The 6,229-nt window shown below is 34.9% G+C and overlaps 1 long non-coding RNA gene across 1 annotated transcript in view; it reads left to right on the forward strand.

Moving 5' to 3' along the window:
- Positions 1-5,077: 5,077 nt before the first annotated feature.
- Positions 5,078-6,229, forward strand: part of LOC149795099 (uncharacterized) — a 1,507-nt gene continuing 355 nt past the window's right edge. The window contains exons 1-2 of the long non-coding RNA XR_016422256.1: positions 5,078-5,300; positions 6,069-6,180. This is a non-coding gene — a long non-coding RNA (uncharacterized LOC149795099). The remainder of the gene's footprint in view (positions 5,301-6,068; positions 6,181-6,229) is intronic.

The following is a 6,229-nucleotide window of genomic DNA, read 5'->3' on the forward strand; positions in this document are numbered from 1 at the left end:
ATATATAAGGGTGTTACATTTTACATATACATACAGTTGACTTATCACTTGACGAAGCAAGAACTGAGTTAAGACTATTCCATTGGATTTATTTCATGAAATAACGTTAACTTTTATAGCATTCTCCATTAAACCGTCGATCTTTCAAACCAGTCTTAAAACAACGGCTTTTATTACCATACGTAATCTACTCTTAAATAAATGGGAAACGACACCATCAACAACATTATCATAACAATTAGTACATCTATTAACATCATTACCTGTAGTTCACCTTAGTATATATTATTGGACGACTGCCAATTTTATCAGAAAATTGGACAACGTAATAGCTCTAACATAATTTACTGCACTTTCAACGTTCCATTTATATTTGATGTTAACACTTACATAGTTTTGGATATCAAATTTATAATCAATGACAGTAACATCGTCATTTCTAAAAATAACCAAATTAATACCGTGATGAACAATAAAGATAATATTCTGTAACGCTCTGTTAACGGGTTTCGCAACTTAACTTTTATCACAAAAATAGACACCCATACAAATCAAAAAGCAGAATGGCAATCAAAGCACTTACCTACATGTTATATCTCTTAGTTAAAATATTGCTTGTTTTAGACCGCTCCGGTGACCTAATGGTTAGAGCGCCCGCCTCGGATTCGGGAGGTCGCGGATTCGAACTCTGGCCGAGTCATGCCATCTAACCAGGATATTATTTATTTCTTTTACCTCAAGATAATTAATCTTGTTCAACTAATGCCATGGAAATAAACCATAACAAGATTATTTCAATCAAGCTAGAAATCCCAGCTGGCACCCATCCACCCACCCACGCCGCAAAAGCGATAATTAAAAAGTTAGAAATAATGGTTAGACACCAATTGTCTATTTGGATTTCTATTCGACTTGTGATTCTTATACAGGTGATTTCAATTTTCTTTTATGAGATAACAAATACATAAATGTCAACTTTGTTTCAGCGATTAGTCCACTCCTGCTTGAAGCAACAACTTCTTTCATATCGCGTTCATCAGCAGATTAGCTGCAATGCTTACCCTGACAGATGCCACCACGAAATAAAGTTGTTGTCATTTTCGTTGACAACATGAATATACAATTACTTTTTTTAAAAATTTCTACATCAATTAATGTCAGATGATAGTTAATAAAACAATAAAAAAAATGTACGTTCATAAACACTTGTGTGACCTTAAGGTATTTTGCTTTACATACAATTGTCCTTCCGTACGATCTGAGCAGTAGCCTAGTACTCCTACTTTCGGTGATATACTTGTGTGCTTCAGTACAATGAGATCAGTAATCTCCCAGCTAACACACAACCTTTTCACAACGTTACTATATGGTTGTGTTTTGGTTACGTAGGAAAATAACGTTTTGGCTACGTTGCTAAAACGTTACACATGAACATGAAATTAAATAGTCTTCTGATCTAAACGATATAGTAAATTACAAATTTTATGTATATGCATTGATCCTAATACAATGGACAAGAATTAATATAGTTATTCCAAAGAAATTATATAACGTTTTTACAATGTTGTGGTTAACGTTACATTATCAAGGAGAAAACTCATAGTTTCGTAGTTCATCCATTTTATTTTTAAAACCAGTAACTAAAAGGAGGTTGCAATTTTTGTAGGAAAACATTTTACTCGTCAGCTTTTTTATTACAAACAATAGGTACTGCCATTGCCTTAACAATATTTTACGTATCTACGAACCAAAGGCTAACTCATCCTATACGGACCGAGTCGCAATTGAGGCAGAAACGTATCTCCTGTTTTCCGCTATTTTGAACCACCAAGGTATGAACATTAAATAGTTAAATAGTTAACGTATATTCGCATATTTAGTAGCAGAAAATAACGTTTTTTTTTATTGGTCGATGTCTGTTGATGCAATCAAGCACTTGTAAACTGCTACGAGCTAGGCGCGAGGCAATGCCATAGCCTCAATCGCATTTTCTAACAAAGAAAATGGGATATATCGGCCAAGATGTTCAACTTGTAAAAATGACCTAACTGCATGGCATATTTCTGTGACTTTTATCCGACTCGCATTAAGTAAATTATATTGTTACACTGGTACATTTTTGGAACGAAAAATATCGAGGATAGGATAGGTTACCATGATAAGATGCTTTCCGTTAAGCTAGCATTTCGACTTACGCGCGCTTAGCTCAAGAGCGTAAGATTTATCGTTCTTGACCAAAAATTTAAACAAATATTTACCCAGTAATATAAATTGATTTCAGTCACAATTGAAATTAAAATGAATGTATGTTTAGACATATGTATACACATGCTGATTTACATAGATGTGAAAAAAGAAAATGCATATTAAAGATTAAATGTTGATAATTACATACATGGTTGTAAATAATCTAATACAGGGATGTTTTCAGTGATAAATTATGTACGTGATGTTTTTGCGAGTTATAAACACAGCACATATGAAAGACATCTGTCATCAGCTATGCAGTATATTTACTAATTAATAAGATGGAAGAACTTGTTTACATTTGAAGTTGATGGGTCTAGGTTAGTCCTACCTGTAAGACCTCTATGCTGATTTATGTTGTGGGCGTCAAGCACATAAACATGTGTTATGTCTTACATTGTAGGACTAGGTCTGCATGGTCAGTTCTGTGATTGGGGATCCACATGTTCTAGAGAATCATGCAGAGTATTCAACTAAAAATTTGCAAATCATTTTGCAAGCCCTATATTTATTTCTTTACCAAATTCTAAATTGATAGTTGTGTACATGGTCTTTATTATTGCTGAATAAAGTTGATGCTGCAAAATGATAATTGTGGAGAGCATAAGCTTAACTACAGATTTTAAGTAGACTCAAAATCAACCTCTTTTTAATTTTGCTTACAAATATCAAAACATTATGAGGTATGAAAATAAAGAAAAAAGGTTTAGAGATTGAGCATAAGTCAGTTGATCCTACATAATGCATACATTACCAAATCAACAAGTACTATTACTTAATTTGCGTGTGTCAGATTGTCATGAATTATGATCCCATATCAGGTGCTTAACTTTGATTTTTTAGGAAAATTATTTTGACTCATTTTACTTGAAATAAGGGTATCATGTCACACTGGCAATAAAACAATGCACAAATGACTTTACTATTTTGAGAAAAGTATCATAGCTTATAAACATAATCTGCATGTTTTGATAAGAATTAAATATTTGCCTTGCTACAGAGCATGACTATACTATGCATGGAATCACAAGTATCATACTTTTATAGAGTCTAGGACTCAATTGTACCTGACAAAGCATCTTAAAGACTGATGATCAACTTTGGAGATGATTACTATTGTCATTTGAAATACATTACAGAAGACCGTAGAAGTTGAAGCATGATTTACATATTTGATATATTATTACTTATTACAGAATGAATGAGGTTATTAAGAGGAAACGTTTACAGTACAGGAGAAAATGGAAATCAGCTGCAAAATCACTTGTGAACATGAGAAGTGACACTGAAAATAATCAAGATATTAATGATTCTAGTCACAGTGCAAGTTTTCGGTCTAATGATGATGGTGAGGTTCGGACTATGAATGAAGTACCTAATTCATGCTCCACTAACATTGTTGTTGAAGGACGTGACTCTGATGGTGATGGTGATAGAGATCTTTGGGACTTAATTGATCATACTGGTAATGCAACGTTTTCTTCAGATTCTGATAGTGAATTAGAAAGTGAAACTGCTTCATGTATTTTACTGACAAATGATTTGGCAGTATGGGCTAATCAGTTTCAGGTGAAGCATAATGCGGTAGATCATTTACTCAAGCTGTTACAGAACCATGGACATGTTAACCTGCCAGCAACAGCCAGGACTTTAGTTAAGACTCTCAGAAATGTAGCGACAGAAACCAGATCTGGTATGCAATACATTTACTTTGGATTACAAGATGAAATTCTGAAAATTTTTAGAAAATATCCATTAGAAGCTAGAGTAAATGTAAATGTTTTAGATATTTCGCTAAACATTGATGGTCTTCCCTTATTTCGTAGCACAAATAATTCATTGTGGCCAGCTTTGTGTGCTATTCAACTTGAGCCAAGGAAAATTCTTCCCGTTGCACTAACATTTGGTAACATAAAACCAAAAAAATTAGAATTTTTACAAGACACTATTAGAGATATGAACCAACTCTTACAGCATGGATTGCAGTCTGATGACAAGGTCATACAGGTCAGGTTAAGGTGTATTGTTTGTGATGCACCGGCAACAGCCATGGTGAAGAACATAAAACAGTACTCTGGTTATTACGGTTGTGACCGGTGCACCCAGAAAGGAGTGTGGTTGGGAAGAATTACCTATCAAGATGTTGACAATGTAGTTTTTAGAACAGATCAGTTATTCAGAATCCAAGTTCAGGAAGAGCGCCACCATGGAATGTCACCTTTCTACAATCTTCCAATTGATATGATCAAGCAGTTTCCAACTGACTACATGCACCAGTCATGCCTGGGGGTTATGAAGAGGTTGTTGTTAGTCTGGCTGCGAGGAAAGAAGGAAGTTAAAATGTCCGCAGGCCAGGTTCAAGAGGTTAGCCGGATATTATTTGAACTTCAGAGATGCATGTCATCTAGTGTTATGAAAGACATTCTAAGGCCAGATATGTTTGAACATTTTCTGACATTCAGTGTGGCAGTATTGATTCTTGTTTGCCCAAGACTTGCAAATCGTCACAGAGAATACGCAGATGAATTGTTGAAGTATTTTGTTGTACAAGGGCGTAATTTGTACGGTCAAGAATTTCTTGTGTACACTGTTCACAGCTTGATTCGCCTTGCTTCTGACGTGGAAGTGTATGGCAGTCTAGATAAATGTAGTGCTTTCCCGTTTGAAAACTACCTGCATCAGTTGAAGAGAATGGGTCGTTCAGGGAAAAATCCACTAGCTCAGATTGTAAAGAGGCTTGGGGAGCTAGATAACTTTGATGCCATCAATGGGTAGAGTCATACTACACTTTCAGTTCAGAGGCCATATAATGCTTACATAATCAGCAATTCTTCATGTTGTGAAATCGTTGCTGTTACAAATGAAGAGGATGATGAACACAACAGAAAATTGCTTTGCCGAGTTTATGAGAGATCACAACCACTGATTCACGCACCACTGGAATATATCAAGTTCATGAAAGACATTCTCACATGAAAATGATATCAGAAAGGTGCTTGGAGAGGAAAGCCATAGCCTTATTATTCCTGGCAATTCTGCATGAATTTTAGCTAGTAAGTGAATGTTTAGTTCTGTGTTAAACATTATATGAGCAATCATGTGAGCAAACATTTTTACAGATAGATGCTAACAAGATTTTTGATTGCATGATGTGTGCAAACTTAATATATACCTAATTTTTAACATTAGTATTAGCTACTTAAGATTGCCCGTTGAAGCATGTGTATCAGAAAAGCCGCATATAGCATATTAGTATCAGTGTTTTACAAACTGTCGCTTTACTTGTCGAACAGGATGAGCTACGTAGAATATGTTGTGATAGAATTCCTTGAAGAAAAGGCAGTGGAAGTTGTTCCCAAGTCACGGATTGAAAATACTGATCAAGTATGGATATTTGCCAGTACTTTTGAATACTGTTACATATATATTATTTATATGTATGTTACAGATGTAGAAACATACTTTCATGTATTTCAAGCTATTCAAGACAAAAACAAAACCAATCATTTCAATGAATGTTGGGTCAATTATCTCATGAAAGAGTGTAACATTTGCATTGTTTTTGTTGATATTAATGCTGTCTAGACCTTTTAGATGGTTTTAATGTCAATTCTAGTATATTCTTGTCTATATCATGCTGAGGAACGTGAATTAGTCTTTTTCCAAGATCACTGAGAGGGATATGACGTACATGTGCAGGTATCTAACCTGTGACCCTCTATTACGAGTCCAGTGCTGTACCAATTGAGCAACGGCGGCTCTCTGTACAGTTTAACAAATGATGGGTAAGCTGGCTACTATTTGCTACTATATATTTTCAGAGTTTGTACAGCTATTGGCCCCAATTTAATGCTGCTCAGCGTGTAAAAAAGGGTGAGCTGCCAGATAAGGAAAAATGGACAAAATACAAAGTCAGGATCTTTGTCACAACAGGTAGGATTGAAATGAGAAATTTAATTGTGTCTCTTCTAAGACAGCAATT

Source organism: Sinohyriopsis cumingii, chromosome 7 (genome assembly GCF_028554795.1).
Source record: "Sinohyriopsis cumingii isolate HCF-2022 chromosome 7, ASM2855479v2, whole genome shotgun sequence".
NCBI lineage: Eukaryota > Metazoa > Mollusca > Bivalvia > Unionida > Unionidae > Sinohyriopsis > Sinohyriopsis cumingii.